Consider the following 26,420-nt stretch of genomic DNA (forward strand, 5'->3'; position numbering starts at 1 on the left):
TGGGCTACAACGAGTTGGAAATAATAACAAAATAATTCATACATTTTTCACTTGCTGGTGGTTTAACCTTTTCTGAAAAATACACCTGGGACATAATTGAAGAAAAGTGTTGTTTTTTTTTTTCAAGGAGAGATGTATTGCTTTGCTAAGATAATACTTTAGTTATGCCAATAAAATGAAGCGAATATAGAAGCATATGAAACAGAAAGTGGATGTGATTCTGTCGCTGGTACGGAGGCAGAAATGAGGCCAAGTAGATGATAAATGTGTACACCTAACTCTCTCCATCAGATAAGGGGTGACCTGTATACGCTTTGCATCTGAGCACCAAGTGTGCTAACATTTTTCACAGCGGCATTTAATAGTGGACATTAAGTTAGCCCTCTCCAAAAAATCTGACCTGCGGTCTACCCTGAGCATCTCTCCAAATTGTAATCTGTCCCTCAGCCTGTAATTCTATCACATTGCGTGCACCTTTTCCAGCCACTTATTGGCCAATTAAGTCGAGTTTTCACTGAGGGGGTCCATCTGGCTTCGAGTTATCTTAGATAAATTGATTAAAGATGTTCTGCAATCTATGAACCCAGTTTAATGATCTAGGTGATAATACTTATAATTCTTCTCAGTCAGGGGAATTTGTTGCAGCTGTTGTCTGCAAATCCCTTTTCTGATAGAGTGAAGGAAGGAGAAAACATTAATCTACCCTGAGAGGTTTCAGTAAAACATCTTCCAAACTCGTGCATAATAACTATATTTAGCACATTCCTTCAAATGTACTTCAGTAGCAACAAATTAAATATCACCTTCCTGTTTCTTATACTACTTGGAGAAACTATTACCCTCTTATGTGTGTTTTTCATCTTTTTAGCTCTGAGTGACTATACACAATCACAAGTAATGCAGGAAAGCAAAATTTACAAGAGACTAATTCCAATGTTACCTTGATGCAGTTCACATTTCTCAGACCTTTCTGGATAATGACATAAATAGAGCAACTTCTTTGTATTTAATGTCAAAGGGCCTGATTCATTAAGGAACTTAGGCAAGAAATTTCTACCTTAAGTCTCCTGGACAAAACCATGTTAAAATGCAAGGGGCACAAATTAGTTTTCTATTTTGCACATCATTTAAATACTGTCTATTTTTTCATGTAGCACACAAATATCAACTTTAAATTTCAGTGTACAAATAAGCTATCAAGTATTTGTGTGCTACATTAAAAAAAACAGATATTATTTCACTTATGTGCAAAATAGAAAACTAATTTGCACCCCTTGCATTTTAACATGGTTTTGTCCAGGAGACTTAAGCAAGAAATTTCTTGCCTAAATTCCTTAATGAATCAGGCCCAAAATCATTTAGGGGTGAGAGTGTTGGAGATTAGCTCATTTTATACACTTTGGAAGCCCACATTAGTGCATATGTTACATCATTGGTATGCAGGGGAGGGCTGGCATATTTTAGCCCGGGGGTCAAGACTCGACTCAGAAGCCTATTAGAAACATTTTAAATGAAAAAAATGCACGTACCCCAGTGACCCAGCCCAAGGTAGCAGATGCCCCCCTGCCCCCAGCCCATCCTGCCCCTGTTGGTATGCTCCTTTTGTGTTGTTTGTTCACCATAATCTTGTACATATGAGAGATTGGGAATTTGCTGATGTGTTAAAATTTTGACTGTATAATGGACTACCCATAAATCTAATTAGTCTAATGCATTTTACATACCTTCCAAAGTCAGTGGAAACAAACATTAAAACAAGTGATATCTAAATTAGGAAACAAAAGGGTAAATAGGCTGGATTTTTATGTCTTGTCCCAAGGCGATTTCTACTATGATTTTCAGTGGGCAACTTATTGCGCACCTAGATGCACATATTTTGACTGTTGTGGCCTTCACCACAGTGGTCAACAATGGCTTTTTACCTGATTATGGGAACATCAGAGATACAAAGTTTGGGCTTGCAATCCCATCTAACACATGTTAGACCCAACACGTAAAATAAATATAATGATAATAAATGTGTCCCAATTGACTGTGCACTTAAATGGATTGAGCCAGTATCCTTTGTGACATACTTCCACTAGTTACTTATAAATATACAGTACGTACCCATTTATTTCTGTGCCTTTCTTTGAAGGACTCTGTAGATCTTTATTTTTTAAGTAAATAATTTTAGCAGAAGTCATTCCTTGTACTAATACAGAAAGAGAGAGAAAAATAGATTAGATTAGATTACTGGTGTCCTGTAGCAGCGCTAGGTAATCGCTATTAACCAAGAACAGTGATACAATGTTGCAAACCCTTTGTAGACAGAAAGTGCAGGAACTACAAAAATGTGATATGCATGTATCATCACACTGTATCAATAACCATAGATACATATGAATGTAGAAAAAACAACTGATATATGGGACACATGAGTATGCATGTCAGTTTCGGTCGTAACATGGCATCCAAGGGAGGAGAGTCTGCCATGATGAAAAGTGAGGAGAGAATGGCCTCCAAGTAAATAAAGAGTTGCAGTCAATTTGTCATTCATACATGTCCCATATAGATGACGCTACATGAGCCAGATGCTTCAGAATGTGTGCATGTTCCAGTAGAAAATTGCCGAACAGTTTGTTTGGGGTATACAAGTGAATTAGGTCATCTACTAATACATACATATATATATATATATATATATATATATATATATATATATAAATATATATATATATATATATATATATATATATACTATATGGACACAATTATTGAGTGCTTGACCATTACACCAACAGGGACTATGGAGTTGGTCCCCATGTTGTAGCGATAACAGCTTCCACTCTTCTTGGAAAGCTTTCCACAAGATGTTGGAGTGTTTCTGTGGGAAGTTGTGCCCATTCATTCTGTAGAGCATTTATGAGGTCAGGCACTGATGTTGGATGAGAGGGCCTGGCTCACAATCTCCGTTCCAGTTCATCCCAAAGGTGTTCGATGAGGCCTTCCACCAAACTGTTGCCACGAAGTTGGAAGCATAGCATTGTCCAAAATGACTTGGTATGCTGAAGCATTAAGATTGCCCTTCACTGGAGATAAGGGGCAAAGCCCAAACCCAGACTCGCCCATCTGACTGCCAAACAGAGAAACGTGATCCGTCACTACACAGAACACGTTTCCAATGCTCCACAGTCCAGTGTCGGTGTGCTTTACACCACTCAGGTGCTTGGCATCGGTCTTGGTGATGTGAGGCTTGCATGCAGTTGCTTCGCCATGGAGGAAACCTATTCCATTAAGCTCCCGCTGCACAGTTTTTGTGCTTACATTAATGCCAGTGGAAGTTTGGAATGCCTGAATTATGAAAGAGCATTGGCGACTTTTACACACCAAGCATCTTAGCAGTCGTTGACCCCACTCTGCGATTTCATGTGGTCTTCCGCCTCGTGGCTGAGTTGCTGTTGTTCCTAAACGCTTCTAATAATACCACTTACAGTTGACTGTGGAATATCCAGCAGGGATGAAATTTGATGAACCACCTTATTGCAAAGGTGGCATCCTATCACTGTACCACGCTTGAAGCCACTGAGCTCTTCAGAATGACCTATTGTATATCACAAATGTTTGCAAATGGAGACCGTTTTATATGTAGACGTCAAAGTCACTGAATATCAGCAAGTTGCAGATCTTGTAGATTAATAAATGTACCCCCTAAAATGAAGAAAATAGAGGAAGTAGCTAGAATAGCACTAATAAAGTGTCTGGTGAGTGCTGATAATCCAGTGGGTTGTTTTTTTTACATAATGTGGTCACACCCCTCATGCACCTCAGTTTTCAGTTAGTTTCATGGAATACTTGTGGTAGAGCACAATATTTTGTAGACTTTTATGTTAAAAATGGGTTTTGTCACTATACCCTTATTGTAGCTCCTCTCCCTTTCAAACTTGTGTCAGGTGATTCCCTAGGTGTCTAATAGCTGCTATTATTTGGGGGAGTGTTTGCCTTTAAAAGCCATGTGCAGACAAGACTCAACCCAGTTACAAAGCATAGCAATGATCATGTTAAAATTCAGATTGAATTCATGTTTAAATTTAGTGGAATGGCCAGAATGGGAAGACTTTGGTGTGAGTTGGTCAACTTAACATGTATTGCAATATGTGTAACTTTAATTCCCTGTTTTTAATACAGAATACAGCTTAACTTAGCTAGAATAGCACTAATTATGTTTCTGTGAGTGCTGAGGATCCAGTGTGTTTTGCAGTGACTGCCTATTTGATCAGCTCTGTGCCCTCCCCCAAGTAATCATCTCCTTGTAAATAGAAAAGAGTTACAGATTTGTGAAGGCAGTGAGAAGTGACACAGTGGTGCTGAGGAATGTCATCCCAGGACTGTTTAGTAATATCATATAAGTTCAGTTGCTTTACCCAGAGAATTCAACAGTCATCGCTGTTGCCATCTCTGTACCTCCTTTGGTAACCTCTGTGGTCTCATTGGTGGTACAAGTTCTGTGAGCATGGTTAACAAGTGTCCTGGCTAAATGTCCAGTAGCAAGCATGACGCCAAAGGCATTTACTAGTTGCACTGTTACACAGATAACCACAGGATTGCCCATGCATCACAAAAACAAATGTCTTCTCCAGAGCCAGAAGAGAAAGTAGATTCAGTTATGATTATAATGGTGAATACAAGTCAAGGAGGTCAGCAGCTGACTCTTTTAAGAGATCTTCCATGACTTGTTCTTCTTTAATATCTCCACTTTCCATAGTCTCCCCTCATTCCAACCATTCCACATCATTGGTAGCTGCACAGATATGCCAGTTACCAATTGGTTACTATAATATAGGGGCTGATAATGCTCCTGACTTACAGTAGCCTAATTAATTATCCCACTAGCGGCTACAAAGTTATTCCACTATCTTATGTTTAATTGTATTAATTGTTCCCCACACCAAGATTGTAAGCTCATTAGGGTAGGACCATATTTACCTTGTTTTATGTCAATGTATGTTACTTATTTGTATAATGATCCACTCAAAGCAGAGCACTGCGTATAAAGTTGGCATTTTATAAATAACGAATAAAATTAGCTTTGTAAGGGAGCTTATCATTCGTGGCATCTACTATAATAATATAAGTATATCAGTTGTTATAATGAATAAATTAATATTCTAGGACAAAAATGCATCTGAGTTGAAGAGGAAACTGGTAAATACTAGATGATGAAATTAAAACAAAATCATTTCTGGCCATCCATTTATAAAGCTGTAGATTTAGCACATTCTGTCAGTAATGATAATATAGCGACCAAAATTCCAAGACTGTTTAGTGTTAAGAAAATACAAGAACATTAATTGAATTATTGATACAAAAATTATTGCGCTTTCACCTAGAAAATACACTTTCATTTTGTAACAGTTGTTTAGATGAATAAATATTTCAAAACTGTTCCATGAAATATTCGCCTCATTCCACCATTCCTTCTCAACACCATCTAGGTCTCATCTCAATAACATCTAGGCCTCGATACCATCTTGGCCTCAGCACCATATAGGTTTCATCTCAATACCATCTAGTCCTCAACACCATATAGGTCTCATCTCAATACCATCTAGTCCTCAACACCATCTAGGTCTCATCTCAATTCCATCTAGGCCTTGATACCTTCTTGGCCTCAACACCATCTAGGTCTCATCTCAATACCATCTAGGCCTTGATACCTTCTTGGCCTCAGCACCATCTAGGTCTCATCTCAATACCATCTAGGCCTCAACACCATCTAGGTGGACCCCACTTTGCCTATTGTCCTTTTTGCTCCTAATGTCTCTCATTACCCCTCCCTTTAGAATGTAAGCTCTCATGGACAAGATTCTCTACCCTATGCTTCCTGTGTGTCCACTCTCTGTCTTCCTCACTTGCCCATGTCAGGCCTTATGCTGAATTAATCTGAATGCCATACAATTTGCTGTCTTATTTGCATCCATGCATCCATATATTGATTTTTCCTCTTATCTGTGCCCATGTGTGCATACTGTTCTCACGTATGTAAGCTTACTGTTCTCATGTAATTTTTTCTTATGCATGATTTGTCATGTACTCTGTTAATTTGTACTCTATTTACTCATCGTATAACTTTGTATTATATATTAATTGTTTAATGTGTCAATTTGTACTCTGTTCATACCCCTATGAAGGGTGTTGCAGACACATTGTGGCAACTTCTAAATAAAAGATAATAATAATTCCACATTTGGAAAAAATTACAATTTCACAATTTTTTATCTGTGGATTTTGGCCTTTAGTGCTTAAGACGTACGTACCTCCAAACACACCACACAGAAGAATGAGTGTCATTGTCCCAGCTTTATTTATAGACTATACATTTTGTGAAATGTGAATTTACAAAGACAGTGCAGAAATGCATTCCACAGAATGGCGCAGCCAAAGAGAACTGAAAGATTGTACCATCAGAACTTTACATCTCTTTAAAACTAAGTGTTACAAAACTCGAATTTTATGAAATTTTGCTGCACTTTCACTCTAGACACTTGTGTCTTCTAAAACGTTCCATTTTCTTTATTAGATTATAAACAAATATAAATAAGTTAAAGCCTTTCACTCATCATTGATGCCGGCAGTCAGAAAGTATTTCATGTGGTGAAACTGTAACTGATTTGACTGTTCTGTAACATGCCGATGTAGGAATGGCATATACATAAAGGATGGGATATATACACAAAACAGGCCCCTGACAGCTCCACTCCAAGGGGTAAATTTATCGAGCTGTGGGCTTGAAAAAGTGGAGATGTTGCCTATAGCAACCAATCAGATTCTAGCTGTCATTATGTAGAATGTACTAAATAAATAACTAGAATCTGATTGGCTGCTATAGGCAACATCTCTACTTTGTCAAACCCGCAGCTTGATAAATGTACACCCAAATTTCTAAAATGGGCATTTTGTAGCAAAGAAAAAAATCACGTTATCATTGAAGTGAATGGCATAAGCCAAACCTAAAGGAATATAAATTTTAATATTCATCGATGTGTATGTTTATAAAAAAATAAGTGTTTAATGGGATAATTTGTTTATGGGATGAATTGGTATATTATATATAATAACATAACACTTACATATATGTGTGCTTTAGCTATTACAAATTGCATTGTGGAACAAAATTTATGCCACACATAGATGAGGAATCTGAATTGGGTACATCTTAGCAGAGAGACATAATAGGTGTTGGTTTTGACTAAATTTACCAGCCAACAACCAGTTGTCAAGCTATATTCTCTCTAAGAAACATTTCAATCACGGTTAATCAAAGCCATGAATAGACTTTCTGCCCGGGAACTGTGTATAAAGTCAAAAATATTTTTGTCTGTATTTATTTCCCCAAAAAATATCCTTAACTCAGATTTGAGAATGAAGGATATACTTTTAATATATCACCTCTATAATGTCTGCACAAAATACCATCAGGTATTCAATGATGTCATTCCATTAATGGATTTGAATTATTCCAGCAGCATTAAGTGAGAAATTTAAATAATCATTCTGGGTTGCAAAATGAAGTCCAGCAGCAATTAATGTATTTATTTGATTATGTTTGCAAGAGATGATTATGTTCATGTTCTTCATGTTTCATGCTTTTTGGAATGTGCTTATGTAAGTCCGTACAGTCTTCTACTAGTGATTACTTTGAAACATTGATAAGAGAGTTAGTGTCTCCAAACCTCAAAGACAGGGCCTCATTTTAACATGTTGGACCTGATTCATTAAGAAAAATAAAGCAAAAAAAATGAGTAACTTTGAATCTTGGCAAAACCATATTGCAATGCAAGGTGTGCAACTGAGTTTGTTATTTTGCACATGAGAAAAATGCTGGCTGTTTTTTCATGTAGGACGCCAATGCTTGATAGCTGTATTTTACACTGACATTAAACATTGGTTTAGGATATGCTCTACCCCAATTATAAATCTGTCCCCACATTTTAGATTTACTTCCCCCTCCAATGCAACATGGTTTTGGACAGGTTAAAAGTTACTCATTTTTGTTGCTTTACTTTCCTTAATGAATCAAGCCCATTGTGTTCAGAGAGACATTCTTTGAGTACAGTTAAATATTTAGTTATTTAAGCAGTGTAAATGCCAAGCTAAATGCCCCTTTGTGCAAGGGTGCCAAGATTATTGCATATAACACATATGTGCTAATGTACTATCGTTACCTTCTGATCTGATTAGACTCATTGGTCATCAAATTATCTGAGATTCCTTTCATTAAAAAAACAGCTATGTCAAACGTTAAAGACAATCACATACCATCACTGTTTTATATTCAATCAACTAATAAATAGATTAATTAACTACTTTTTTTTTTTTTTATAAAAGAGGTACATTGATTTCTACAATGTCAACGATTTCCTCTTCTCATCATGAATACCATGGTTCAAGCTGAAGTCACAATATTTAGAAAGATCTAATTTAAGCTATTTAAATTTATTTAAGACAGATGAAAGGAGAGAATAATTTGGTTCTCAGCATTGCTGGCTGACTTAATATCAACATGATACTATGGCACTGGGAATTCACATGGGTAAATTAAAAGGCTGGATATTTTTTGTAAATGTTTAAATATTTCTCTGCAAATATGTAAATTTTTCTATCTCCAATTATTTAGAATTGCAATAGTGTACTATTTTTTTTTTTTTTTTTGCTAATGCCTCGTAAGCTTTGTCCTCTTTAGTCTACTCCCACTGCAGCCCAAAACACATATCAATGCTCTTCCCCTTTCATATCTTCTCATTTGTTCTTGTTAATTACTTGTGTGCCCCAAGCATTTTTAATGCTCATGTAGAGAGCTCTCGGCACCTTATACTTACTGTCTTGGTGACTGACATTTTCCATGCTTTTGCCCACAGCAAATTCTATTTTTTTTTCTCTTTATGTCCTATTGAGTTTGTTGTAACATAAGCTTCCGCTAAAAAAGAATTTGCAGTCCATTTAATTTGGGTGTATCCAGCACATTACAAAAAAAATAACGAATCTCTTTAATACATTTAACATTTAGGCTTTAAATATGTGTTTGATTATTTTGCGTCATATATCTTTAAGGGTGCATTCAAACTTAAATTTACACTTATAGAGTAACAATATTTTAATTATATTTACCATTATCCTTTATTTATAAGGTGCCAACATATTACGTAGCACTCATCTTTGTAGGGATCATGATACAAATAAACTACATTAATTACATAAAACAGGAAGTAAATATAGCCCTGCCCAAATGTACTTATAAACTAGAAGGTGTGAGGAACAATTGATATATTAAGTAGTGGAATAATAATTGTAGCTGGTGTTGTGAGAGTGACTACTGTAGGGTAGAAACGTTATCAGCCACCTTTATTAAAGAAGCCATTGGCAATTGGCATTTATGTGCAGCTACTGGTGGTATGGAATCTGGAGAGGGAGTGGAAAGTGGGGACACGAAAGATGAACCAGTCACTGTAGAAAATTCAAGACAATTAGCTGCTAGCAACCATGACTGTCCTTCATCATTTATTTCAACTGAACGTCCTTCTTCTTCTGGTTGTGGTAAAGGTTTTCCCTTTTGTGCATTATTGGCACTGCTTTAGTCATCCGCTAACTTGGAGTAGCTGTGTGCCCGGTATTTCTCATTGGCATCATTTTCACTGCTGTAAACAGAGACGGGATTCCTTTTCCCCATGTTCAAATAAGTTGTGGTGGCAGCTGCTATCGGGAAGGAGGCCATATAGATCACTAAAAGAGGAATGCAGATGACAACAGCAAAGTCTGTTGAACTCTTTGGGGGCAGAAGTTGATTTTCAATACTACCCTGTCCTTGGTGTGATGATGCTAATTCTCGGTACCACCTTGTCATTTCACAATGTCTTCACAAATGTTTAAATGTTTTATAATTGTGAGGATACAATTCTGCTGGAGTTTGGGCACAGAACTGATCTGAAGGATAAATCTAAAGATTATTATTATTATTATCGTTTATTTGTAGGGCGCCACAAGGTTTCCGCAGCGCCGCACATAGTACAAACAGTAGACTATACAGTAGACTATACAGGGTAGAACAGTACAGAACAATAAACACACAGTACCAGTACTTCAGAAACTCCGGGAGGGCAGATACAGTAGAGACGGAGCAGAAGAACAGGTATGGAGACTGGAGGGAAGAGGGCCCTGCTCATTCGAGCTTACATCCTAAGGGAGGGTAAACAAAGTCAGGCACAAAAGGGAGCCAGTGAATCAAAGGGGAGAGAGATGAGGGGTCAAGGGAGGATGAGCAGAAGAGATGAAAGGTTAAATGGATGGTTGGTAGGCCATCATTAAGATGTACAATATTTATAATTGTTGGTAGAGATAATCAATGCATCTTGAAACACAAAGTTTCAAGATGTTACAAATTTCAGTAATTCACAGCTTCTAAGAAAACACAAAAAAGGTCAAGCTGAGGGTTGATTTGAAAAGGTTTGTTGGAAAACCGAACCCAGTCATTATGCAGAGATTCATTACATACTCTCAGATTTTAAAATACCCTCCTTCACTAGATGTAATTGACCAGTTCAGTGTACACCAGTGATATTGAATAAGTGTAACCAGGGCCGGAATGGGACTGAAAATCAGCCCTGGCATTTAAAGTACACTGGCCCACCTCAGTTCCAGCAGGAAAGAAACTGTGTGCCGCTGCGCAGCGATGGCTCTGAAAAGGACTTGACCACATTGTGTTGTGGGTGCGGCCAAATGGGGCATTGATATATACATTATAATAATACATTACATTTATCACACCCTCCAAGCCACATCACAGCATCCCCCCAGGCACATTATGACACCCCAAGCACATTGTACTTATCAATGCTTCTGGTGCTGCTGACATCCATGACGGTGGGAACTACCTGTAGAGTGAGCAGGGAAGCTCTTTGTCTCACGAGATTACCAAATCTTGTGATACTTAGAGCTCCTCGACTTGTTCTGCAGTCTGTGTTCAGTCCGGGAACTGGGAGCAGCTATCAATTTCCTTCCCCTAACCAGAGCTGGATTAAGATTCAGGGGGCCCAGGGTATTTAAGACAGCAGGGCCCCTATTATGTAACATGGTTATCATTTTAGACAAATACACAGGCACTGCTGTTAGAAGCACACAGCTCTGCCTTCACAAGCAATACGTTGTGAAGCGGTACATACCTCCCAACTGTCCTTGCAGTCGGACCAAATCCTGACTAAGTGAGACAGTCACCCAAATTCAGTACTGCCCCACCAGATTAAGGACAGTTGGCAGACTGTCCTGCTCTCTCCTATCTGTCTTGGTCACTTTCACCACTTGTAGCAGCTGGTTTCTTTAGCTCAGTTCCTTCTTGTCTTGATCCTGGAATATTGGATGCCCTATTTTGAAAAAAAATGGGTACATGAGATTTAGAAAACTCCAACCAGACCCGATGTTAAAACAATAGCACTCACATTTTATAATAAGGCCTCCCTCCAGTCCTCACAATAATAATCTTCACATTTAATAAGTAGACCTATTTCCCTCCAACCAGCCCCAACATTAAATTAACAGTATACCCATTTACTCAAAACATATTTCCCTCCCTCCAAACAGTCCCAGCAATAAATTAATTATTAAGATCCTCCCTTCCCTGACATATTATATTAAAATACTGCGCCCACATGCACACTGTATTAAAATACTGTGCCCACACGCACACTGTATAAACATGGCCCCACACGCACACTGTATGAGAATACTGCACCCACACGCACACTTTATGTACATGGCCCCCACACACACACTGTATGAGCATGGTCCCCACACGCACACTGTATGAACATGGCCCCCACACACACACTGTATGATCATGGCCCCCACACGCACACTGTATGAGCATGGCCCCCACACGCACACTGTATGAGCATGGCCCCCACACGCACACTGTATGAGCATGGCCCCCACACACACACTGTATGAGCATGGCCCCCACACACACACTGTATGAGCATGGCCCCCACACACACACTGTATGAGCATGGCCCCCACACACACACTGTATGAGCATAGCCCTTACACGCACACTGTATGAGCATGGCCCCCACATGCACACTGTATGAGCATGGCCCCCACACGCACACTGTATGAGCATAGCCCTTACACGCACACTGTATGAGCATGGCCCCCACATGCACACTGTATGAGCATGGCCCCCACACGCACACTGTATGAGCATGGCCCCCACACGCACACTGTATGAGCATAGCCCTTACACACACACTGTATGAGCATGGCCCCCACACGCACACTGTATGAGCATAGCCCTTACACGCACACTGTATGAGCATGGCCCCCACATGCACACTGTATGAGCATGGCCCCCACACGCACACTGTATGAGCATAGCCCTTACACACACACTGTATGAGCATGGCCCCCACATGCACACTGTATGAGCATGGCCCCCACACGCACACTGTATGAACACGTACACTGTATGAGCATGGCTCCCACATGCACACTGTATGAGCATAGCCCTTACACGCACACTGTATGAGCATGGCCCCCACATGCACACTGTATGAGCATGGCCCCCACACGCACACTGTATGAGCATAGCCCTTACACACACACTGTATGAGCATGGCCCCCACATGCACACTGTATGAGCATGGCCCCCACACGCACACTGTATGAACACGCACACTGTATGAGCATGGCTCCCACATGCACACTGTAGGAACACGTACACTGTATGAACACACACACTCACACTCACTCTCTACATTTCCGGCCACACACTTACCTTATTATCTCCCTGCGCGCTGCTCCGCGGACAAAGTTTCAGTGATAAAATCACATGGCCGCACATCAGTGAAACTCCGTTGGCCGAGCAGCGCGCAGTGAGCTGCCCGGCGGACGGGGCGGGCATTCTGCCAGCTGTTGGATCGGCCCAACTAGCCATTAGCCCTTCTGGCATTTGCCAGAAGTGCCAGATGGCCAGTCCGGCCCTGAGTGTGACAAGAAAATATTTTACATACAGAAGCAGTCTTTTCTAAAGCTGACACCAGCTGGAAAATAGTGAGCTTAATATAGATGTATCTTGGACATTACTATAAGTACTTACTTTCTCTTTAATTTGGATTCCCATATTTTGAAGCTGAAAACAAACACAACTAGGTCACACAAGATAGCTCAGCATACGTATAAAAGCCGCTCCAAGGCTGCTTTTGTATGCCAAACTCAAAAACATGGGTGTAGTTCCTTTAATATAGTTAATCCAGTTGCACAAGGACTTTGAATCCCAGCAAAAAACACCTTTCTGAGATAAACATTTGTAGTGGCAAAAACAGGATTGTCTTGAGAAAGCTGGGACAAAGCTGGTATTCATGGAGGCTCTATTTTTATTTCTACTTTCACTGGCCACCTACACCTTGGAAGGTCAAGAAAAGATCGCTAGGCAGAGTCAAGGCAGAGAGTTTAAAGAAGTAATCCTCCTACCTACACCCACTTCTATAAACATATAGGGCCAGATTCATTAAAGAAAGTAAGGCAAACAAAAATTACTAAGTTTTCTCCTGGACAAAACCATGTTACAATGTAAGGGGTGCAAATTAGTTTAATATTTTGCACATAAGGTATATACTGGCTGTTTTTTCATGTAGCACACAAATACTTGATAGCTTTATTTTTACACTGAAATTTAAAGTTGATATAGAACATGCCTTACCCCAACTAGAAATCTGCCATCACATTTTAAATTTACCTCCCCCTCCAATGCAACATGGTTTTTCCAAGGTGTAAAGTTGCTCATTTTCTACTTTCCTTTCCTTAATGAATCTGGTCCATTGTGGTAATTTAGAGTTGAACATAAAAGTTGCCTGTTTAGCGTATATGCCAGTATGTGTCTGACCATTTACATCACTTCACCTGCATTTTGAATCATACACATATTAAGATTCAATTTAGTGTATAAAAATGCCTTGAGCAAATTTTCTTCAATTATCATCATCAACTCGAAAAATTGCATCCATCTTGTTTAGGTACAGAATTGATGCTTGGTAAGGAGCATATCTCCAAGATATGTGTTACCCATTTTCATATTCATTCTTTTTTATTTACCTCATAAATTCATAATGGTTTTACAGAGCCGGTGCTCACTTATTAGCAGAAGTTCTGCACAATTTATTTATTTATTTCATTACTTTATAATAATATATAATTCACATTTGTACATTAACAAACCCATTACCAGTGGCCTCATGGTCCAGAATGCTAGCCCTATGGGTGAAGACTACTAGCTATTACATTCTCCTCCTTCTTTATATCACTGTATTCCCCCAGACCCAGTTTCTCTAAATTTCAATGCTGTCATGTCCCCTTTTCAGTGACCGGTCAGAAAGAATGCTAAGAGCACTCAGAGGACTAGTCAACAAGATACGGAACCCATTGTCAACTAACAACTTAAACAGCTATTTTTTTATTACAAATAAGCACATTTGCTGATGAGGATAATGTAACCCCTTATGCCAAATGGATGTTTAAAAATGTCATCAATAGGAGGCACATATGATTTATAAACATCCAATAAATTTGGGCAACATGCACTCTTATGCACACCAACATCTGGGGTCTCCATTGACATCCTGAGATTCTAGTGAGTAAGCCAGGAACATTCCATTCATTGTTATTCAATCGATATATTCAAATTAAGTTAAAATACCACTGGTCCTGAAGGATTTCAACATTTTCTTAGCAGCACCTTCTTATTATGGGATTAGCATTCAGGTACTAGTAGCATTTTGGTGGCTCCTTTTTGGTTTGTTTGTAGAGAAATAAGACATGTTGCCAATATTTATAGTGACCAGTTTACCAAAAAATGTAATATGCATGCTATTTATTTATGGGTCACAAGAGAATGTGCCTCACCTTTGTAATTCAGACTTAAACATACTGGTAGGTTAATTGGCTGCTAAAAAATTGACCCTAGTCTGTCTGTCTGTGTGTCTCTGTCTGTCTCTGTCTGTCTGTCTATGTCTGTGTGTATGTTAGGGAATTTAGACTGTAAGCCCCAATGGGGCAGGGACTGATGTGAGTGAGTTCTCTGTACAGCGCTGCGGAATTAGTGGCGCTATATAAATAAATGGTAATAATAATAAAAATAATAATAGAAGGGCTGGTGCAAGGTTTCTCGGCTCTCTAGGCAAATTTTCAAATTATCCCCCCCCCCCCCAACACACACCAAATACCGACTCCCCAGATCCTCACACACTTCACTTTTGTTTTAAAAAAAAAAAGGTAAATCTTACCTCCTCCAGCGGTCTGGATGCAGTGATGTTTCATGTAGAACACTGTCCAGACTCCACTGCTGTCCAGGGGCGAACACAGGCTCTCTACAGTGTTAGATGTGGGAACAAAAAACTTTTGAGACTGACCCATCACCGTGCTCCCCACTGCTTCACAATATCCTCCCCTGCTTGACAATGTCCCCCCCTGCAGCACACTGCCCCCTCTGTTTAACAATGTCCCCCCACACCACATCGCCCCCCCCCGCTTGACAATGTCCCCCCACAGCACACCACCCCCCATGCTTTACAATGTCCCCCCCTGCAGCACACTGCCCCCACCTGCTTGACAATCCCCCTCCTTGCTTGACAGTGTTCCGTCCGCAGCACCCCCCCTGCAGCACATTGTCCCTTCTGCTTCACTATGCCCCCCCTGCTTGACCATATCCCTCTTTGCAGCACACTGCCCCCCTTGCTGAACATGTCCCCCTGCAGCACACTGCCCCCTCTGCTTAAATGTGTCCTCCCCACGGCACACTGCCCCCCCGCTTGAACATGTCCCTACTGCAGCACACTGCCACCCCCTGCTTGACAATGTTTCCCCCTGCAGCACACTGCCCCCGCTTGAACATGATCCCCTACAGCACACTGCCCCCCATTTGACAATGTCAACCCCCTGCAGCACACCACCCCCCTGCTTGACAATGTCAACCCCCGCAGCACACTGACCCCCTGCTAAACAATGCCCCTACAGCAGCATACCGCTTCCCCCCCCCGTACACAATTCTTTACTTACCTGGATCTTATCTTCATGCTGTTGCTGCTGCTCCTCTCTGGCGGGCTTCTCATTGACTGTCGGGACGTGATGAAGATGTCACTCCTGACAGTCAGTGAGGGAAGAGAGGGGAGAGGGGCGGGAGGTATAGTGCGTACATTGTAGGGGGGGGGGCGGCGATCAATTACCCCGCCGCCGCCATGGATCTGAAGTTGTGCGGCAGTCATGGAAGTTAAACGCACAGCATTATACATGTGTATGATTTAATTGGCGCCCCCCAGGACAGTACAGTATATGTGTGATGATTGAGGAGGATTGTTTTTCATATGTATCATATATTTTTCTTAGGTAAGCTGAATGTGAAAGGTGTACGCAAAGACACAAAGATTGTTGGAAGAAGGATTCCATTATTACTTCCTCTAACACAAATAAACATTGAAGAACATAATTTGGATTGTCTTGCACCTAGCAAACAAAGGAATATGGCTTACTGTTTATAAGTGAAAGCATTGTTCATATTACTTTCTCTTGTTCTTTTTTGCAGGTATACACCTATGCGTCCACTAATGCACAACTTTTATGTTGGTGAGAGTTTTTGGCAACAGGTGTACAGGAAGCAGGAGAGATAGAGTGGTTCAAGGTCAGACAGACTACGATGTGAGCTGGAACCCAGATGCAGTACACAAAGGACAAATAAACTCAAAACATAAAACTAGGTATTCTAAACCAATTAAAAAGAAGGAAAAAGAGGACATACATTTGGTTGTCTCTGTGTCTCCCCTATTACATTTGCACTTTCAGTGTAAAAAAAACAAACAGGAGCAGTTATTAGTTTGGATCTTGAGGAAGATTTGCATATTAACAGCACTAAGTTAAGCTGGGTACACACTACATGGTTTTCGTCCAATAAGCGGCTCAATCAGCCGACATATGACCGCTCGTTCAAAAGTCGGGTCAGTGTGTGTAGTGACACGATGGTCGAAAGTCTGCCCAATGGACGATTGTCGCCTCATTTGGTTGGTCGTACCGTTTAATATTTTCGTTCCAATCTCGTTTCTGTTGTGTAGTGTGTATAAACTTCTGACCGATCCACAACAGTGAGTACGAAATGACAGTCATTGCTCACGACAACATGGCTGTAAAAAGTCGCTAAAGGGACGTCCGCTCTTCCCTTTATCGTCCTAAACAAGGCTAGTGTGTGCAGTCCATGGACCGAGCGATTGGAATATTGATCACATGTAAAATCGATCGGCATAAAAAGTTGGTGGAAAATTCTGTAGTGTGTACCCAGCTTTAACTGTCCAGCATCATTTACAAGTACATAAAGAAAGTGTGTAAGACAGCCAAGCAAATAATATTTCTACTTTTTACTGTTTTAAAGCCAAAGAATATAATACATTGATTGCTGAGGACTGTCAAGGAAATTTCACACAAGTTTATGAACGATAAATGATTAATATAGTCAATACATCAAGTGGCCCTGATCATAGTTTAATAATATTGCCCCAAAATGAAATGTGTTATTTAATTTATATTGTTTCCCAAAAGACTCAAGTTACTCTATTGCTCCATCCCCACAATTCCCGTTCATCTCTAGGCTTCTACTTACTTACTTGGTTTCCAGACGGAATCTCCTTCCCTGAAAATCCAACATTTTTCGCCACTGAGCTCCTACTTGCAGGGGGACCAACTTAGGAAGAAATAGAAGATTCACACAAGAGACACTTGAGGTCATGCCAACTGCTGGAGAAGGAAGATCATGGAATGTTTGAATATTTTTTTCAACCTTTCCTCTACTAGTCTATGCTTACGCAGATACTGAATAACACATAGGGCTTGATGTACTAGTTTTAAATATATAACTGCATGCATCATAATCAGTGCAGAATTGTACATTTGTGCATTTACTTCTCATAAACAAGAGTGTTCAACTGATCCAAACAGTTTTGGACTTAAAACAGTTTATAGAGAATCAGTCTAATACAGATAAAGATTGAACTGATTGCTATGCCTGTTTTACTTCTAATAGCACAAGATACTTGCAATGATTCATCGAAAGTTTTGCATGGCTTTAGACTTAACACCACGTTAGCACATCAAGCCCTCGGCATAAATTAATCAGAATGATTTCAGGCGGACACATACCAATGCAAATGCATATATAGATTTTCATTTTAGGACTGATAATTAATTAGCATCTCACTGTTGGATACTAATCATATGCAAAATGTCTGGGAAAGTAACTGATGTTAAAAAAATATAACACCAATTGAAATTAAAATTAAACACATTTCATGTTGACCAGCACTTGCAATATGCAAATGAATCCTATGTTCTGGAAAAAAAAAACCTAGACAAGTGTATAAATGAATGTCTTCCATATCATGGCAATTAGGGTTTAGAACGTGTGTTTTTGGACAAGTTTATATCTAGGCGTTTTTTGGTTCAAAGAGTTGAGAGCTAAATGTATCAAAATAGTTTATTAATTACCAGAATGAATAAAAAGATCTAATAAAAACAGTGGATAGCGACTGAATTCCGCAGCCGGAGTGGGAATGACCAACACACAAGTAGTGTAGCTATTGCTCTAGACAGTATTACACCGTTCTCCAATCCCCTACCCTTCAAAGACACTGGCAACACTTCCCACACCACTGTTAGGTTCATGTGAGTCAAGTAAAGAAATAGACACATATGTTGCTTCAATAAATTCCATCCAACCACATTTTACATCAATAAATACCCCCTGCACACACATTACATCAACAAGTAGCTTTCGCGCATTGCATCAATAAATTTTACCACACATACACATTACATCAAATGCCACCTACACATATAGTACATCAATAAACAATGCCCCACACACATTACACCAATAAATACTGCCCCACAAACATTACACCGATAAATACTGCCCCGACACACATTACATCAATAAATACACATTACATCGAAAACACAAACACACACACAAACACACTCACATTACATGAATAAATACACACATATTACATTAATAGCCCCTGTACTTTACATCAATAAATACTGTCCTGCATACATTGCATCAATTTCTCCCAGATTACATCAATACTCCCCACACATACACACTTACCTCTTCACTTGGTCGCTCCACTTGCTGTGGCTGTCACTGTCCTGCATGTTCTCTGTACTTCCTGTTCAGAGGAGAGAAGAGCATCAGAGTTCTGTTACCTTCTGAGCAAGTTCTATGAGGTGTTGGCAATCACACAGCAGGGAGCTCAAGTTTCTGCTGCCGAGTGCTACCGCTTTAAGATTGGGTTCAGGGTTAGAAAGCTAATTTTCACCAGTTAGTAACTTTGGTGTAAAATACTTGAAATTTAAAACTTACGGTTAGACTTTAATATCTACACTGATGATTGAAATATAGAGCAGTTTAATAAGGTGAAGCTTCAGCCCCAGAAAGATTAACATGTTCAACATCATCACTATTATCATCATCATCATTACCATTTATTTATATAGGGCCACTGATTCCGCAGCGCTGTACAGATAACTCATTCCCATCAGTCCCTGCCCCATTGGAGCTTACAGTCTAAATTCCCGAACATACACACACACTGACACTATTATCACTATTAACAAGGACAGCATTGTATAATTAACATGTTCAAGGTAAAAGTTCCAAGATTTCTTCCCTGGTGACCTTGACTGACTCATTATTGTTCTGAAAAGAAAATTGACACCTATCATTTTTGGCATTGAATGATGTATGGCCTTTTACATAATTTCTTGCATTCGGAACTAGCTTGGAACTTGTTTGTAAGGTTGCCATAGCACTCTCTGTTTTGAGCTTATGGCAAACACTATTACTATTCCGTCACTTAGCCTATGGATAAATTAAACTTTCTCTCGTGCTATATTGTTTCTTTTGAGTGGACAGTATGTAGTTGTGAATCTCAGAATGCCTGCCCCAACAAATGGGGCAGGCATTTTGTAGGCATTTTTTGTGCCAGATAAATGTCAGCTACAACTAGTTGCATGACTGTTTCCTCCTCCTCAGTACCCGTTGATACAACTTTGCAATCATTTACTGAATGTAGGTTGTCTAATCTAATTTGATTTTGTAATGGGGTTGAGTGGGTGTGTTTACATTTTGTATTTAACTTGGCTGCTTGACCTGTCTGCTTCATACTGGTGAGATGAGGCTGCCAGCTGCTCCTCCTCTGTGTCAGTGATAGTGATAGTCACGGCACTGCACTGGTGCTGTGATGTCACAGAGCAGCATCCATGCTCACAACCTGTGAAAGAAACAGAAAAAAAGTAGCCCAGAGTGTGACATCCTCCTCCTCTGCCGTTCTGGCTCCACACAATGTAACAAGGTAACAAGTTCGGGGGGAAGGGGACATAGGGCCTGATTCATTAAGGATCTTAACTTAAGAAACTTCTTATTTCAGTCTCCTGGACAAAACCATGTTACAATGCAAGGGGTGCAAATTAGCATTCTGTTTAGCACATAAGTTAAATACTCATAGTTTTTTCATGTAGCACACAAATATCAACTTTAAATTTCAGTGTGCACATAAGCTATCAAGTATTTGTGTGTTACATGAAAAAACAGTCAGTATTTATCTTATGTGCAAAATAGAAAACTAATTTGCACCCCTTGCATTGCAACATGGTTTTGTCCAGGAGACTGAAATAAGAAGTTTCTTCAGTTAAGATCCTTAATGAATCAGGCCCATAGTCCCTAAGTGGGAATGTTTGGTTGGGTTTGTGGGCATCTAAAGGTAAGGGGCACGGAGCGGTCCTGGTACGATTCTACCCTGACTATCTCATCATCCTTAAACTGATGTGAATAGTCACTTGTACTTAATTGTAGTTACAGAGATACATTTTTTCACCACTGCTAGAATCCGACATTCTGTATTGTCCCCAAAGTCTGCAATGGTGTGACTAAATAAAGAAAGCTCTGAGTCATGATTCATAAAGAGAATGAATTAGATTCACAAGTTGCAATATGGGCTAGTCATGTGTTGGTTTCAAATCTGAAAAACCACTGCTGTGGCTGAAGCAAAGTTTGTCACATTTTCAGCGGGGTAATTTTTTTCCTCACCTAAGTCGTCATTCTCTATTAAGTAGCTGACATTCAGTACAATAAACCTGACATTTGGGCTTCCCATTTCATTAAGGCCTTGAATTAGAGGGGATGGACACATTGACAAGTGATAGTGAAACGTGCAGGACAAAACAAGGTATTTTGTATCAGACAGTGGTTTGTAAGAATAATATATCATTTGAAATGGATCTTTATACACTTAAATAGCAAATGGAACTAATGAGAAATGCCAAAAAATAGGCTTTATACACAATTCAATGTGTTGTAAAAATAAATCAGTTGAGCTGCCACTGTATTGTCTGATTAGTTGGACACTTAGCTAGCTAATGGGGGTAATGACAAGAGAAGAACATTTTTATTTTTGTTTTTTGCAGCAGTCAGTGAGTGAAAAAAAACACCAGAGGATATAGCAAGCAATGCTTTTCCTAATTATTGGAACAACTACAAGGGTAATGACAAGTACAGAAAATATGGGGTTCTGATTTACAAAAGTACTAAATTATATAAAAAAAGGGGGGGATGGAAATATACAGGCAATTTGCACAACTGAACAAACCCTCCACAAATCTATTGGACCCAGACAGACTTTAAGCCACTGTAGGGCTAACTAACTAGCAGGGGCTGGCTGGCAAATTTGAGCCTGGGGGTGCGAGACTGCACAGCAGCCTATTAGGTACATTTTAAAGGAAGAAAATACAGGTAGTCCAGTGATAAAGGTGTATTTTAATAAGCACAAGAAGATAGAATACCTCTTGACCAGAACTTTGACAATTTACTGTTATGTTCTGGTGTCCCAAAGTAACTGATTAAACAAGGAGGTGCTCACTAAACATTAGTTCAAGGCCAACATGTAATTTAAAGATTACAGCCCAGAGAACCAGCCCACGGTGGCCCATTATAGTACCAGCTCGGGAGGCAGATACCCCCTTGCCCCCCAGCCCAGCGAGCCCCTGCTAAATAGGATGTAAATGTACCAAGTATGCGCAGAACAGAAAATGAGAATAGTCAGAGGCCAGGATACTGGTATGTGACAGCTCATGTCACTGTCACAAATAGCAGCGTCCACGCATGTTTTTCATAAAATAATCCTGGATAAATTAATGCCAGAGGGGCTATAAGTTCTTTTTCTAAGGCTATAGACACGTGACATTTGTTAATCCTTGCTGATTAGCTTCTTTATGTTCAATGCCCTGTAAAGAGCCCTTTTCTCCATGGGGTGGAAGTTATGGACATATGTAAGACTACTCATCTTATTTTCCCCTGGTTCTTTGGGCTTGAAATTTAGGATGCACCAGCGTATAAATCAGTATTACCTTGTTTTTAGGTCGCCCATCTCTCATTACCCATCTTCCAAATTATATATTTTTTTCCTTTATTATCCTTCCCATAATGTGGCTTTTATTATTTTCCTCCCATTTCACTACTTTTTTGATACACTATTGAACATGACATCATATTTCTGGACTATACCATTTATTCTGTATGTCTGGAGAGCCTCAATTAGCATCTCGAAAAATATAAATGTTTTTATCTGTGCATACTCCATCCATTGGCTTCATTTCCAGAAACAGTGAGTTTGTAAATTGTATGCAATATTGTATGCACAGATTATAAGCACTTAGATTGTAATGGCCCTGTTTGAGAAATAGTTCATTTTAATGTGTTGAGTAAACATTTTGCATACATAAAAAGAATGAGTTTGGGATGTGATGTTTACACAAAATGACCTAGCACGGGCTACGAACAACACTTGAATACAGTATCCCATTTAAAACTTGTATTACAATCTTCACGTAATAGTCTCTTTTTAGAACTTAATATAGTGCAGACAAGTAGTTCTTAACATTAATCTATTGGGAATACTACTACAAAAGCCAGGTTCTAAGGATAAGTTGCTTGGTCATCCCCAATGTCTCATAACTGTATCCTTCATGTCTGGTCCATTAGTGTGCTCTGATGACTGAATCTGATCACCTCTGGCCTATGGATTCATTTACCAGCACACTGACACTTCATGATTGATAGCCTCAAAAGTATTATGTAGTTCACATTTAACACTGAGGTGAGTTTGTGGGTTTTCAATGATCATTCTCATTGGCATGAAAATATTATATTGGCCATTTTTTCAGGTTACTTATTACACCTCTCCAAAGAAAATGTAGCGAAAATATTATATTAAATAGTTTACACTAGTTTTCAAAAATAAAATGTTGAAATGTGATGCCTGCATTCTCATAACTTCCAATATTAAGAAATAATAGAAATATATCCTGTTCAGGGCTCTTGGCTAAAAAAAGTTATCTACAAAGCAAATTCAGATCTAACCAAATCAGAAATGAAAACTCACTTTCCAAGAAATTCAGAAAATATTTTTAAATAACATTCATCTTCTTCTTTAGGTAATTATATTAATTGTTTGCTTCAATAATAATTAAAGAAAAACATTAGGTGGAGTGTTTTTAGCTTGTTATTTTATGACAACCAAAATTCAGCAGATTCTACCAGGCTGGTTTACACACCTCACAATTTCCCTCTAATAAACAAAAAGACTAGCTATATAGCAGTGTACTGAGGTGAGCTGCCTTCTTTGTTTATGCTAACTGGGGAGAAAGCTAATATCTGGCATGCCTACAATGAAAACAGAAAACATTTTACCTTTTAATGAATTAACCTGTAAACTATGAAAAAAATACAGGTTAAAAACAGGAATCTGAGCCAGTCAGAGAGGGGGAAGGGGGGAGAGGGGAGTGACAGCAGCAGGTCACAGTGCCAGGGCATACATCAAGGGCCAGGGTACAATCCAAAGCCACACATAGGGCCCACAGGTTGTGGGGCCAACTAATGATTTCCACAGTACCCCGGTGGGTCAGTTAGATCCTGTTTTGGGGTCACGTCCCTTCTATGCGACATTTACGCATATTGTTAAAGTGGCCGATTAAAACAGTCACAATTATTAATTCCACTAATTAAGACATTCCATACAGAAGTCAAAATGATGTCACCAGTTTGTTGACAATCACATGGTAGAAGCTTTGAACAGTACATTTAAGTTATTAGGTGTCCAAGAACCAAATTGGGTAAGTTGCTATTTATTTAATTAATGTTAAAGAGCTCTCCATAAACTGCTATAGCAACAGTAAGATATGGATATGTATTTACAGCAATAACAGAACATTATTTTTGCATACTGGACCCTGAAACATACATCATATGTATTTTTATTTGCTTTAAATAACCTAGAATTTTCATGAGGTTTTGAGCATAGAACTCTTTATACATTAAAAACTTATTTTTTTAGCACTCAATACATTTTAGTCTTTAGGAGATTAAGGGCCTGATTCATGTTTGGAAGCAACCTGCACGCAACTTGCATTTTAAAGAAAAAGCTTGAGTGTAGTTCCGACCATATTCATATGCAAGCGGATCTCAAGATGTCTTACCATTTGAATCTGGGTGGAAGTACCAGGGCCCGATTAAGGGTTCTGGCCGTCCTAGGCTAATAGACCAGTTACCTTTCCCCTGAAGCCACACCCCCGCAGCCATTTTCATTACCTCCCTCTGAAGCTATTTTGCTTACCCCCCCAACGCTGCCATTTTCCTTACTTTCCCCCTGCAACCATTTTCCTTATCTCCCCCCTGCAGCCATTTTCCTCACCTCTCTCCTGCAGCCATTTTCCTTACCCTCTCCCCTGCATCCATTCACTCCCCCATCCACCCTGAAGCCATTAACTCTCCCCTCTGCAGTAACCTCCACCACCAGAATCACTTACCTCAGTCACATCAGTCTTCCTCTTCTACATGGCTGGCAGCCTGGCAGTAAATCCACTTGCTTTTAGCTGCCTGTCAGTGCGGGAGTGAGAGTACTTAGTCCAGTCTCGTTAGATGTGGTAATCATGTTTTCCTTCCACTGTCATGCCATGAATAAAAAACAAGGGTGAGTCAGCTGTTGGGTTAAACCAAGAGGTGGGCAAGATAGGGAAATTTTAATTAAAAATATGTTTAGGTCAAGGCACTCACCCTACTTCTCAGTGGAGCAAATCAGCACCTTTCTGGCCTACTAATGGCCTTAAGCTGGGTACACACTACATATTTTTCCACCAACTTTTATTCCGATCGATTTTACATCTTGGCCCACGGACTGCATACACACTATAGTTAACACCCAACCCCCATAGAAGGAGAAGACAACACTGTCTCTTCATTCATTCCTATTTTTTAACCTACAATGGATACAGTAGAAGAAGAAAAAGCAACTGCACTTCTCCTGCTTGCTGTGGCAGGAAGATTGCAGGTACGGAACCAAAGAGAAAAAAGGAGAAAGAATAGATCTTGTTGAAGCAAATATTGGTTCAAGAGGAGAGACACATTCTCTCAAATGCCCCTGCATCACCCACAATGCTTCATTCTTTGCAGGCATTATCGCTGATTGGTCCACAGCAGATATGAACGCCCATGCCTGAGTGTATAAAATTACAGAGGAGCCTGTCTGGCGCCAAGGAACGTGAGAAGATGGCGGGTGAGAAGAAGGTGTCAGTGGGGTTTGGAGCTATGGAAACGGAGACAGAGGCAGAGATGGTGCTGGAATGCCCCAAAAATTATGAAAAATTTAAGGTGGCGGGTGGAGATGCTCTAGAAGATGAAGAAATTAAATTTACTGCAGTTAAAAGAGCAAAGCCAATGAGCCCAAGAGAAGTGGAGATGATGGCAAAAGTACTGGACTAGTACGACTACGACTATCAAAGCGAAAGTACAGAAAAGTTAGTAATTGAAAGGAACTGATAATGCTAAAACTACTGTAATTACTGAGGGAAAACTCGGAAAGAAAATAAATAAATTCCAAGTCCAGAAGAGGTGGTCGGACTTTAAAAATAAAGAGGAAAAGGAGAGAATTCGTAGAAACGTTAAAAAAAGTGAGCAGCACGTGTAGTGTACCTGTTTATAGGACTTTATGTATTTCATTCTAGTTTCACACAAAGCAATGCAAACGCCTGATTTGTAACATAGATTTTTTTTGTCAGAACGAAGAATTAATGGTGAAAAGGCCTGTTTAGATACCACTGATACCACTAATGTAACACCTGTTATCAAACAAGAAAAAATTATGTTGAATACCAAGATATGAAAGAAGTTATACACAAAGGTATTTCAATGAACATGTATAGACAACTAAATGCTTTGGCCACATACCTGTACCATTAAAATAACCAAAATGGCGCCTGTTTTCCAGAATCTATGGAGGTTAAGCCCGCTATTGTTGTGATTGTGC

At 39.5% G+C, this 26,420-nt stretch overlaps 1 long non-coding RNA gene across 1 annotated transcript in view; it reads right to left on the reverse strand.

Annotated features, from left to right (window-relative positions):
• LOC142100052 (uncharacterized) overlaps nucleotides 1–26,420 on the reverse strand; it is a 97,864-nt gene that overhangs the window by 37,065 nt on the left and 34,379 nt on the right. Inside the window, exons 2-5 of the long non-coding RNA XR_012678673.1 lie at nucleotides 19,172–19,232; nucleotides 17,670–17,799; nucleotides 15,306–15,389; nucleotides 2,110–2,194 (exon numbers count right to left, since the gene is read on the reverse strand). This is a non-coding gene — a long non-coding RNA (uncharacterized LOC142100052). The remainder of the gene's footprint in view (nucleotides 1–2,109; nucleotides 2,195–15,305; nucleotides 15,390–17,669; nucleotides 17,800–19,171; nucleotides 19,233–26,420) is intronic.

The sequence above is a fragment of the Mixophyes fleayi genome, chromosome 8 (assembly GCF_038048845.1).
Source record: "Mixophyes fleayi isolate aMixFle1 chromosome 8, aMixFle1.hap1, whole genome shotgun sequence".
NCBI classification, from domain to species: Eukaryota; Metazoa; Chordata; class Amphibia; order Anura; family Limnodynastidae; genus Mixophyes; species Mixophyes fleayi.